This window comes from Canis aureus, chromosome 16 (assembly GCF_053574225.1).
Source record: "Canis aureus isolate CA01 chromosome 16, VMU_Caureus_v.1.0, whole genome shotgun sequence".
Classification (NCBI taxonomy): domain Eukaryota; kingdom Metazoa; phylum Chordata; class Mammalia; order Carnivora; family Canidae; genus Canis; species Canis aureus.
The window spans coordinates 36,347,159-36,360,199 of record NC_135626.1 but is presented as its reverse complement, the minus strand read 5'-3'; the positions used below and the strand labels follow the sequence as shown (position 1 = coordinate 36,360,199).

At 52.6% G+C, this 13,041-nt stretch overlaps 1 protein-coding gene across 10 annotated transcripts in view; it reads right to left on the bottom strand.

Annotated features, from left to right (window-relative positions):
• Positions 1-13,041, bottom strand: part of HOXB3 (homeobox B3) — a 56,608-nt gene that overhangs the window by 12,828 nt on the left and 30,739 nt on the right. For 6 of the 10 annotated variants that reach the window (XR_013354502.1, XM_077852899.1, XM_077852900.1 and 3 more), the window contains exon 2: positions 12,504-12,681. The gene's annotated coding sequence lies outside the window, so the exon portion shown is untranslated. Of the gene's footprint in view, positions 1-2,607; positions 2,683-10,589; positions 10,706-12,503; positions 12,682-13,041 lie in introns of those variants that run through there. The other 4 variants (XM_077852904.1, XM_077852908.1, XM_077852905.1 and 1 more) reach the window with 2 other exon arrangements.

Below are 13,041 nucleotides of genomic sequence, written 5' to 3'. Positions count from 1 at the left end.
AGTGAGCTGCTCCCAAGCACTAGAGAGTTTCCCAAGGTCGGACCTAGGGAGAACTCAGACACTGTCGTTTCCAACCCCTGCCACTGTTACAGGCAGGGAAACTGAGGCTCGGAGCCAGGAAGTGATTTGTCTAAAGTCATACTTGGCAATAGGCTCAGCAGTCAGGAGGCTTGGATGCTAGGTGTTCCAGATCGGCTATATGATCTGAAGCAGTGAATTCCTTGGGCCTCAGTGTCCCCTCTGGAAAGCCAGAGCATATATGTGGAGGGGAGGCATTGGGCAAAGTGATCTCTAAGGTCCCTTTTTGGACGGACAGCTTGTGGTTCTCTGTGTGCTAATGTGAAAATGAGTGACAATATGTAGTAATAAACTGAATTTAGACAATAAAGGGCACTGTCTCTGCCAAAAGCATATTTCTTCTTGGGATTTAAATGTGTACACCCCCACTGCTGAGCACCAACCCCACTCCTGGTTCTCCTTGCCCCCACAGAGGCTCATACACTAGTTTTTACTGCTCTTGTGTGTGTGTGTGTGTGTGTGTGTGTGTGTTTGGGAGGAGGGTAGGTTGTTCTCTACCTCCATCACCAAATCAAAAGTGCTATTTTTGGACACAGCAACCTGAGCAGTAAATAATTAATTTGTATAATTAGAAGAGGAAGGCTTTGACCTGGCAATTTTTAACCAGGAGTCAATGCACCCATTGTACCAGTCTGGCCTTCTCACCCGACCCCCAACTCTGCCCACACACCTACTAGCCTCCCCAACTGCCTCCCCCTAGTTGGAGACCAGCATTCCCAAGATGGCCAGAAGGGCTCAGAGTCAGGCTCTGCTCCCTCCCCAACAAAGTTCCATTCTTTGCTTTGCTCCCCCCCACAGAAATGGGTCTGCTTGCAGCTGCCCCTCACAGCTTGCTTTCCCTACCCCCTAATGCTGTGCGGGCTCCACGTCCAGGCTCTCTGCTCTTGGGACGCATGAAATCCACCTCCCCAGTTCAAGATGCCCCAACAATGCAGCGAGTTTGCATTTCAAGAAACTCCCATTAATATCAATTTACTTCACTGAAACCTCGGGTTCTTCATCAAGTTGATGATTTATGATAAAATCAATTAAATTACGGCCACTTAGGGCCCAGCCGCTTCCTCTCAGATTTCATTGGTGCGGGGCCCAAGTGTCTGGTGGAAAAATGCAAGTTTAGCTGGAGGCGAGGAAAGATAATTCTGCGGCTGAGAAAATTTAATGCAAAACAATTTCCAGGCAAAGCCAGGCTTCTAGACAGAAATGCAAGAGCCACCAGTTGGCCTGAGGAAATAACTATCTGGGGTCAAAATATTTCCCTCCCCACCCCCACCATCCTGCATAGCTCCTTCGCTCTGTTTCCCTTTGTACTCACTTTCCCCTTCCCAAGCAGAGATTTGGGGGTAAATTCAGCAGTGATGGTGGAACCCAAGGCTGCCAAGGCCCAGTGTGAAACCATCTATCTCTCCTCCCCTCCCCATGCAGCCATGCTTACTAATTCCTTGGTCTCCCACGGCAAAGTTAAAGGCTCAAAGTGAAGATCAGGCTGCGTGGGCAGATGGCACGGAGGGGCCAGGGACCAGACCAAATGGACTGTGCTACATGTGGCTGTGGGAGGAAAGCAAGAACAGGCTCTACCCCCAGGTGAGGGCCCAGGGCAGCAAAGTGTATCCAGAGCTACCATAACACAGAGTCCCAGGACCAGAGAACACTGAGCCTCCCTCCCACCCTCCCAGCTCCCTTCACGCCCACTCACAAAGCGATGCTGTGCCCCACACACCCCAGCCCGAGTGCCTGTGTGCAAATGTCCTCTCACAGTACACTAACACACCTCCAACGTGCATGCTTGCACACTCTCCTTATACATCACACAGACCTACCACATCCTGCGCCTGCAAAGGGACAGTTCCCACCATCTCCCCACATCTGGGAAAATAAATCCCAGTGAATGAACCTGGCATCACCTCCCACTCCTGAGAGGGGCTCCTCCCGCCTCTGCTCTGTTTGGTTTTTGGTTTCCAGAGCAGTCTGGGAGTAAACATAGCTTCTCTGAAGCCATAAATCACCCCTTCTACCTTCTCAGTTTAACACCCGGCCTCACCGCAACCCTTGTAGTTTCAGCTTCAAATAACCCGCCAGGTGCTAAAAGGCTCACCATGGTGGCAGCTGGACTGTAGGAGCAGGGCCCAGCTGTCCCCCGACCCCAGGAGATGCCCCCACATTTCCTTCACGAGGCACAGCTTCCAACTCCTCCCTGGAAAACCCTCCAGAGCCTCCAACACCCTTCCAGAGCCACAGAGCTCCCCCATCCCCATCCCGTAATCCGGTCCTGGCCCACACATCCGGCGGGGGTACAGCGCCACATTCCTCCACATTGCCCCGCACAGCCGGACCCCTCTCCCCCGTCAGCACCCACCCGCCTCTTCAGAGGTGCTCTCAGCTTTGTCTTCCACGATTCAGATCCAGCCTCTTTCCTGATCCAGGAGAGAGACCCCGGGGGCTGAGGTCTTGGCCACCACCCCCGCCGCCTTCCCCCTCCGCACACACATCCCTAGCCGGACCCGGGCCGCTCCGCTCCGCACCCCCACTTACCTGTGCGGACTCGCGCTAGGGCGCAGGCCGCGGGCGACCGGGAGCGGCGGGCGCGCGGGAGCCGACTGCCAGGCCCGGGTCCCTCGGCCCCAGCGGGGGCGCCCCGGCCGCAGCCCGCCGCATCCCGCCCGAGCAGACCCGGGCAGCCCCGGAGCGGCGGGCGGCGCGGGGAGCGGCCCGGAAGCGCTCGCCCCCTCCCCGCCCCCGCCCCCGCCCCCGCCCCCGGCTTTGTTCGGCCCTAGAGGCCGCAGGGCAGCGGGGCGCGCGCGGGGGCTGCGCTCGGGGCGCAGCCGGGAAGCGGGGGCGGGGTCCGGCCGGAGAAGCCGGAGGGCCCGCGTGGGGCTGCGGGGCGGCCGGGCGCGCCTGGCACCCAGCCGGGCCGGGGCTGCGAGAGCGGGCCAAGCTGCCGGGCGGGAGGAGCGGCGAATGACAGGGGGCACTGCGAGGCGCGGGGAGCGCCGGGGGCGCCACGGCGGAAGGCGGGCGCACGGGCGGCTCTTCAATGTCACCAGCGAAATGGGTTCCATATGTCCGGCCCGGCCGGGAAGGGAGGGGAAGGACGGGCCGGGAAGAGAGTTCTGGGCAGGACGGGCCGGGCGGGTGGGGGTGGGGGGCGCGGGGCGGGAGAGCGCGGCGGCGAGGGGGCGCGGGGACGCCTGGGGGAGGCGAGGAGGTTTGCATTTTCCAGGTTCCCTGGAGTTTTCTAAAGCTGCTTAGGCTCGTAGGAACTTTCTTTCCCCTTTTCCTTTTTTCCTTTTCTTTTCCTGAAAGATGGGGGAGGGAGGAGATTAGTAAGGGTAGCATCCGTTTGTTCCTGCTGGGGGTTCGAGGGAGGAGATGTGGATTGGAGGTGAAAGGGAAAGTTCTTTGGCGGCCGGCAGATCAACTTTTTTCTCCCCGACCCGAAAGAGGGAAAGAAGAGACCAAATCCGCCAGGGGAAAGAGAGGCGGAGGAAGGATTCCAGGGTCCGGGTGTGAGACCCTGACCCCAAATACCACCACCAACCCCCACCCCGTGGAATTCTGTTTTGGGAGATTCCAGCCATTAAGTTAGTGATGGTGGTGGAAGAGGAGACTGAAGTGCTAGGACCCTCTTGGCCATTCCCTGACACTTCGGTGCCTACCCCAGCTGCCTCACACCTGATTTAGCACCCCCCTGAGGGCCTACTCTAGGGCCAGTTGCTTCTGGGACGGCCACAGCTTTGGGCAGCTGCCTGGAAAGAAAGCACCGGGTCTGGAGGAGCTTCCAGACCCCTGCGGCCTCCCCTGTCTCTGTGCCTGCCCTCCCCCAGGGTTGGACTCTTTCAACAGTCTCTCTCTCTCTCTCTCTCTCTCTCTGTCTCTTCTGCCTTTTTAAAACCATCTCTGTTGTCTCTGTCCCTTTCTGACAGCCTCTTTGTCTTCTCATACTCAGCCTCTCTGACTTCTGTGAGTTTGAACTGAGCCCGTGAAAGACTTAGCAGTGTCTCCAGAAATCACTTCTGGGCTCACTCATTAGGCTGCCCCTCTTATTTGGGGGCAATGTGGAGCCCTTGGCCTGGGGCCCTTTCATCTGCAGGGGGTAGAGGGGACAACACACATCCTTCCATCACAAAGACATTCTCTTCTACAGAAAGGGGGACAAAGTGAGTGGTTTCTTTTCCAGTTCCCTCCTTCTCACTTAACTCTGTGTGTGTGTACCCATCCAAGTTGTGGGGTTCCTTGTCCCAGGACAGCCTCCCTGCCGCTCTGACTGGCCTTTATCTTTATTCTCCCTGTCATCTGCTTCTTGGACTCTGCCCTAACTTCTCCCCTCAGAAATGGATCCTCCTGCTTGTTCTCTCTCTGGGGCCCTCCCTTTTCCCTTCATCCTTTCTCTCTCTCTCTCTCCATCTTTTTATTCAATTCCTCTGATTGCTAAAACGTTGGCAGCCCAGCTTCTTAAAGGCACGGGGATCAACACTATAATCACCGGGGAGAAGAGTCTGGAGAGAAGAAGGAGTTAGCAGCTTTCCAAAAGCCCCTTCCACCAAATACATTCTACCTCAACCCCTGAACAGCACAAAAGCAAATGGGGTATATATGTGTATATGTGCAGAACTGATAAGAGGCAAGACGCTTCATGGCTAAGTAAACCAAGTATTTCTATATACAAAAGAACAACAACAACAAAGTCTTTCCAAACTTGCTGATTCGGGCGCAGGCCTATATGCCTGGATGGAGGGCACCAGGCCTCACATGGAGAGATTCAGCAAGGAGCCAGCAACTGAGACATAATGGTGGAGAGGATGATCTCCCCGCTTTTGTCTCTCCTGGGGGAAGACTGAGTATGAGTTGGGGAAAAGAAAGGGGAGGGGGTGCCCCCAGGGCCAGAAGAGACAAAGACCTGAAGGGGGCTGAGAGAATGGAGAGGAAAAGAGGGGGGGTATCAGTCCTTCATGTCACTGGCCAAGGCAGCAGGAGGAGGGAAGACAGAGAAGTAGGGAGAGTTGGTAACACTGGGGTAGAGGTCTATAGGACTGGCTCCCAGCTCTCCCCCTTACCTCTGACCTGTCCCAAAGAGCAAAATCCTTCAGGCTTTCCCTTTTGTTTCCCATCTTCCAGGCTGGGAAACAGGCTGGGAAACAGGCTGAATTCAGAAGCTAATAAAACCTGGTTCCACCCTCTTCTTCTCCCTCCTGTCCCTCCTCCTCTCCAAGGAAGAGGTCATCTTTCCCCCTTCTCTCAGGGATTCCAAGACTTTGGCCTAAATTCTGGAATGCTGCCTTGGGGAAAAAGCACCGGAGAAACTCTCCCTACATTTACATCCTTGCCCCCCACCACCAACTTCCCAGATGAGGGAAAAAGACTCGCCTCTCACCCTGAGTGTGTGGGGGATTCTCCAGCGCTGGAAAAGGGTAGCCTGAAGGGTTGGAGCACCCATCCTTCAAATCTTTCTCCCCCAGTCCTCCCCTTCCCCCACCCTCTGCAGTCCTGTCAAGGCTGCCCCTGAATCCACACTCTCTCTGCTTTCTTTTATCCAAACTAGGTAACACCACACCACACTCATCCTAACCTAGAAGCTTGACTTCTCCTTCTCTTTTTCCCTAAATCCCTTTCAACCCAGACTTCCAATCTGGGAGGCTTCATCCACCACCCACCACCCACAAATCTTCCTGTTAACAAGGATGGGGCTCAGCGCCACTTGGAACAGAGCATGGGAGCCGGCTCCTGTATGCTCCAGACTGAGGCCGAAGCCACCACTTCCACAAGGCTGATGCCATGAATAATTAACACCTGGGTGCGGCGTCACTCTAATTTTTCTCCTCAAAGGTTTACACTAGCAGGCAGAGTTAAATATCATGGATAATAGTGGCTATAAAGTCACTTGGCTGGGCTCCAGCCAGAAAAGGAAAAGCCAGCAGCCCTGACCAGACTTGGCAAACACTCTGGCCCTCTGCTCCTCATCCATCACAACTTTGGGGTGCAGTGTAGAATGTCCCCAGAAGCTCCTTCTGGCTTTGCTCTTGACCATCAGGCTCTTCTCTAATGGGGAGGGATGGAGACCCCCACATGAAACACAAGGGGAAAGTTATCAGTTCTCCCCTCCCAATCTGCACCCCATTTGCTCTCTCTCTGGATGGGGGCTTAGGGAGGGGAACACACCATATGTCCTAAAACACTCACCAACTTTCTGGGACCACCTGATTCCTGGAACATTTCTTTTCAAGAAAAACTTAGAGAACTTCTTCCTGCTTTAGCCCCAAACACACACAGTCCCTCACTGCTGAGGAAACTTTCTTTGTTTCAGGAGGTCGAAGGAAGGCTACTGGGGTGTGAATTCATTTCCTTGTTTTGTTAGCCAGGAGGGTGGGGAGCCAAGGCTTTCAGCTTCTCTCCCTACTCTTCACCCTCTGCCCCCATTGTCTCCCCCAATTTGGATTTGAGTATAGCTCCTTCTCTACCCTCGATACCCTGTCATACACATCGATCCTACCATGAAGCTTTAGTTCTACAAAGAAAACCTTCCATCCCCCTTTCAAGTGCAGAGGGCTTCGATTTGATCCCCATCGATTACAAAAATCTTTGCCTTCAACTCCAATAATTTCTCCCTCTGCCTCCACCTCTCTTGCCCCCAGGCTCCTTCTGCCTTCAGAGTTGGGTTCTTTACCCTGGGCTGGAGTCGGAGCCGCCAAACTCCTGGAGGGGAACCGCTGAAAAATGGAGCTCTGTCTGCTGCTTCAGGAATGTTGGCTCTATCAGGCTTGCAAATATAATTTTTATATTAGGTCGTGGTCTTTGACTGGGTTTATATGCCAATGAGGCATTTCTGGTTTACCAAATTTATACAAATCTCCCCTTAATTGATAATCACAGATGCTGTAATTTAAGACCTCCAGCCATAGAGCTTTCATATTAACTGCTGATATATTACTGTAAATCGTCTGAAATAACCAACTCCTGGGAGCAGAGCAGAGAGGGAGGAAGTGGCTCCGAGAGCGAGTCTCTCCCCGGCCGCAGAAATAGCCTAGCTTCCACATCATTTTCCGTGAGAAATGATTTATCGAAGACATGGCCATAAACAACACAACTCGCTCACAAACACACAGACGCACGCGCGCACGCACACACACACACACACACACACACAATGGCTGGCATGCCGGTCGAGAAGCTGACACCCATATTGCTATAAATCAAGAAAAAGGTTGGAGGAGAGGGAGAGAGACAGAGAAAGAGGGGGAGAGAGAGAGAGAGAGAGAAGAGGAATATTCCTAAAATCTCTATGCAATGCCTCAATGGGTATAAACACACAGAGCACCGTGTGAAGAGAAATGGCAGGAAATGAAGATGGCTATTTGTCACATTTTACGACAATAACATTAATAACAAACAATAAATTTACATGGACATATAAGACGCGGTAGGTAGTGAGAAATCCCTTCTACTTACAATACCCCAGCCCGCGATGTGGCTCCGGCTGCGGGGCTGTTTTATTGCTGTCTCCCTCTCTTTTTCTCTCTCTCTCTCCCTCTCTCCCCCTCTCTCTTTTTTTTCTCGGGGTACAGGCTTGTTTTTCAAAGGACAGTTGAATTGCACGTCAGAAACAGGGAGACCGAGCCTGCGATTTTCCTGACGAATACATATCTATTCTGCAACCTCGGCATTAATTATTTAATGAATCACGTGACCAGGAGGGGGAAGGGGGTCTTTCGATTTCAGGCTCAAAGGACCACTATGACCTTCCCCTTCAGGAGGAGAAATTTTCCTGCAAAATAGGTTCCCCCCAACCCACCAATGGAAGAGTAGTGAGTTTTCCTTCTCTCTCCCACATTCACATCTATACCTACTCTACCTACAGCTCCCTAACCTCCCCCCACCCAGGCACACACTTACCCACAGCCCACCTCTCCTCTCTCCCTTCTCCTCCTGCTTCTGCTTAGTTCGTGGAGGTGCAGAAATAGTCTGCAGGGGCGTCTGGGGGGTGGGGGTGGGGTGGGCGCGGAGCCCGGCTCCAAGCCCCTGGATTTCTCAGCTTCCACTTCTTCTCTCTGCATCCTTTAAGATCAAGATTGCCCTCAACTCCGTTCGTTCTCTCTCTCACTCCTCAGATATTGATTTTAGTGGGACCAACTCCCTCCTCCCTAAAAAAGCAAGAACATTTCTAAAGGGACCAGCTTCAAAAGAAACACTTTATAAGTCCAAGTTACATATGTATAAAGAATGGGGCTTTAATTCTCCTTCTGATCTTGTATGGTACCTTTGGAAGGGGCAGAAAAGGGACAGGGTAAAGAAATGACGCTGGAGCTCCCAGGGCTGAGAATAACCACAAGGGGGACTCCCCCCTCCCCCGTTGTGTTATTACCATCCCAGGGAATCAAATTCTACTGACCAGCTGAGAATACGCTCTAGAGACAAAGACCCCAGACTAAGGTATCTACACAAAAGCAGTGAATACTCAGTGTCTCTCTACCTAGGTCACACCTCATCTCTGTGCCCCCCTCCACCCCAAACACACTAGTGAAGACAGCTTGAAGATTTGAACTAGAGAGGAAGGAAAGGGAGGAAAGAGGCTTTGAAGGCTGCCTGGCAGGCAGGGGTCCCTATTACCCAGGTGTTAGTACCCTAAGCTCCCAATCAGCAGACAATGGAGCCTGATCTATGGGGAGAGATGGCAAGGGTGTCTCATAATAAAGGGTTAAACACAGGGATGATAGGAGAAATCCATTCCCTAGGCCTAGAGAGAGAAACAGACACATGCTCCTTCATCTTGGACATAAACAAAACAAAACAAAAAATCCCCCAAACCTTCACTTACAGCTTGGCCCCAGAATGAGCAGACCAGTTACAACCAGAATCTGAGTCCTGGCCCACCGTGCGGGGTGGGAATGCAAAGGGGAGCAGAAAAGACATTCCTGAAGGAGCCCCTCTCGCCACATTCCCAGCCTTATCTTCAGCAGCTCCGTCTGGGTGCAGCCTGGCCTACATCGCCAGAGCAGGCAGGGCAGGGAGAATAAATTCAGCTTAGGGTAGGGGAGCAGGGGCGGAGGGGTCACCATCGGTTCGTTTGGAGAGGTCTGAACCAAAACCAACTCAATGGGAAGAAGGCTGAGGACCCAGGTGCCTTAACAACCCCCAAAGAAACAGCCGGCCTGGCCCGGTAAGTTCCCGGTGGGGCAACAGGGCAGCCCCTGCCTCCTCCCTGGAATCCCGCTCCCCAATGCTCGGGTAGGACGCCAGCGGAGCCCAGACTCTGTAGGGGGGTGGCCGGCTTTGATTGTTGTCCAGATACAAAACGCAGACTGGTATTGAATTCAGCCTGCTGCCGATGTGAGCCCTGCTCCCGGCTCCAGCCAGGGCAACTCCTTACAAAGTCCTGGCCACAAATCCATTAGAAATGGTCCCCTATATGCAAACAGTCCACTAAAGTCTGAAAGAAAAAATCAGAGAGACAGAGAGATTGGAAGTAATATGCAGGAGCATGAAAGCAATCTCTGAAACCGAGAAACTATCTTTAAGGACAAGAAAAAGAACAGCAGAGTGACACGAAGGCACGCCAGGCAGGTTCTGTTAAAATGCCCACACTCTTTTCGGATCCTGGGAATGTCCATGTTCAAATAAACAAGCGCCTGAGCGCTAGCGGAGCGCTTTCTTGCTGCCGATAAAGCGAACGTTCATTCTGCGAGAAAGACGAGATTGATTTACGAATCTGAACGCGCCGGTTTTATGGCTGATCACAAATCCGTCAGCGCTCAACTCACGCTGGGAAACTTCCCAACTCTGTTTTCCAACCAGACTCCCCTCCCCTGGCTGGCCACTCTTCCCAGGGAGACCCACCGCGGGCGCTGGGGTGGCCCGGGAGACTCTGGCAGCACTGGGGGCAGCCCCTCTGCCCCGGTAGATGCAAGTAGGAGGGCCAGCGGGAAGGGCCCAGGGACTTGGAGGGAAGACGCGGCAAAGATAAGGAATGCTAGCCGGGCTCCTAGAATTGTAGGAGGTGAGACCATCCCATTGGGGAGCCTGTGGAGGTGCTCAGCCCTGGAAAGACTGGGAGTCTGGGACTGAGGGAATCTCCAAGCTCCGGCCTCTGGGGCTGAAACCCTTGAATGAACCTCAAACTCCCCTTCCATTGTTTCCTTCCTCTTCTCTTTGATGGGCCCCTCACACTGCAGAGAGCAGCTCCTATGTTCCCAGGTGACTACAGCTTCCTCACCTGGGCCTCTAGAGGGCCCACAATCGGTCATCTGCCCCTATGAGTAATGGGTGCACATCTGACATGAGCCTCAAAAATGTGCAGTCCAGGAGCGGCCCAGCTCCCTTTCTACTCACTCCCTCTCCTGCCCGGGGCCTCTAGCCCCTGCATGTATTATGGCACTTAGGCACAAAGGAGACAGTACCAGCCAACCGAGGCCAGTTGTTCCTTGCCTGAGATAGAGTCCCCAAGTTCTAGGAAACGATTTACAAACTGCGAATCAATACCTCCCTTCCCCGCACACATCCCAGCAAGGTTCTGTCTCTCCTACCTTTAATTGAAGGAACATTTCCTCTCTTCCCAGCTGGAGTCTCGGTCTGTCTGTCTGTCTGCCTGTCTGTCTCTTTGTCTCTACCTCCTCCTAAGAGAATGGCTGCTGGTGTGGATTTTAAGATACAGCAAGTAGAACAGAGATTTGGAAAGGCTCCATATGAGCAAATTCTCCACCCATCTCTTAAAATTCAAAGTTGCTAAAAACTTTGTTTGATGTGGCAGGGCTGTCCCTGGAAATGGTCACAACACCCTGTCCTGAGCCTTCTCCCCTCTCTCTTGTTCTTCTGATGGGGAGGTAGGTACTCATGGGCTCTGTGAGTAGCTGGGGTGGGACTAGGGATTTGGGGAAGGGGACACAAGTGATTATACGAATAGCTTCCTAAACAAAGGAACTTTAGAAAATGGGTTGAGAAGCTGTGGATTTGGATCTCACACCTTGAGAGAAAGTAGCCTCCAAGGGACTGTTAGTTGGGGGCAAAGGGGGGAGGCTTCCCTCTCTTTAGAACCCACGGGCTTCTTCCCTTAGCCCCCTTAGCCCTCTGAAGCCTCTCACATCACTTCCCTTTTGTCTTTCTTCCCTCAGCTCCCTCCATGAGAAAGAGGAAAGAAGCAGGGATGAGCTGGACATGGGTGGGGGGCAGTTTGAACCCGACCTAAGGAAGGAGTTCTACACAGAGGGTCAGATCAGCACCTTCCCTCCCTCCCTTAGCTGTACCCTTGAGCTAAATTTTTTACTCCTTTTCTCCCCAGTGGACAGTAATAGAAAAACAATCCAGAAATTCCCAAAGAGCAAAGAAGGGGTTGGGAACTGGAGGGAGATGAGAAGATGGGCCACACAGCAGCCCAAGGACCCCTCACTGCAGAGGTATGACTTTCCCTCCTGGGCAGGAGTCAGGAGCCAGCATACTGTCCAGTCTCAGAGAGGTCAAGGGGCTTCCGAGGTCATTTTGTGGTTCTAATACTGAGCTAATCGCCTAGAAAACGTGGCCTTTCCATGAACTCTCTCTCCTGCCAACCTCCTGCCTCCAAAGCCTCAGTGAGCCCCAGGGTAAAAGAGCCAGCACATTCAGGTCTGAGGCAGAGCCCACTGACTCCCTCGCCCTCAGAAGCAGGGCCCCAGAAGGGAGAACATAGCCCCCAAAACAAGAGAGCAAAAGGAAACCAAACGGAACACTGAGCCTCCAGGAAGAAGGGCGGGGGTGGGAGCAGCATCGAAGAGGAAGACTCCCGCATCAATGAACCTTGCCTGTAAACGGAACAGTTTCCTGCTCCAGAGTTGCAAACATTTGTCTAGAATCCCAAGTTAGAGAAAGAGAAAGAAGAAAGAAAGAAAGAAAGAAAGAAAGAAAGAAAGAAAGAAAGAAAGAGAGAGACATCTACCTATACCCCGCTCCAAGCCTGAGGCATTCCATCCAAGAACTGCATTCCATTTTTCCAGGAGTCGGCAGTGACAACATCTCACCAGTAAATAGACAGAGGGGACACAAGCCCCCAGTGTAGACCAGCGAAGTCACGGAACACACCGGCCACATGTGCCTGTCACCAAACAGGCACACACATGCATGCATGCTGGAGCTCTCCCGGCCTGCCTGCATTTTCCAAAACCCGAAAAGCACTTCTGAGCTGCCTCACAAACAACCTTCTCTGGGATTTTTCAGGGGCCCTGACACCTCAGTCCCAAGCAGTTCAAACACTCTCCAGGTGTGAGGCCCCTGTCTCTCCCTCTGACCCGAGCATCAGTCATCATAAAAGGCAGCAGATCTGACCAAGCATCCACCATCAAAAAACCCCGCAAAGAAAGTTGAAAAAGGAAAAGAAAGAGGAGAGAGAGTTTCTTCTTTCCTTTGTAAGAAGAGCTCATAAAACGATTAAAAAAAAAAAAAAAAGTCAGCCCAGGCCAGGGCTTTGTTACCTTTGCGCCTCTTGCCTCCTCTGGCATGAATTCCGCGGATCCCATTCATGACGAAGGGCTTCTTCCATACTGAGAGAAAAAAGTTTTCAACTTTATGGTTCCAAATTTTTTCCCCCTCGCAGATCCGGGAGAGCCAGCTAACACTTTTTTCCCCCAACAGCCGGTCTGCGGAGATTTGCTGTTGAATAATAACAAAGGAGAGAGGATACGTATTTAAAGAAAAGAAGTGATTAATGGTTTTCTGTATAATTCTCACATTTTTCTTAGCTCTTGTCTACACAGAATGGCTGTGAACTTTAAGCTCCATAGAAATCTTTTTTTTATTCTATTCATACCTTCCAAGGAGCAGCTTTGATTTGGTTCTATAGAGACATTCCTGGGGGGGCATATGCTTTTTAAGAACGATTTTCCCCCTCCACGAAGGGCAGCCGCATCCCCTGGCAGCCAAACATCACACCGCGATTCGACCGAAACAAAGCTCGCCGCTCTGAGGCTCCAGGTCCCGGCAAATTTTTTATGAGCCTTCCAGAAGCATTTC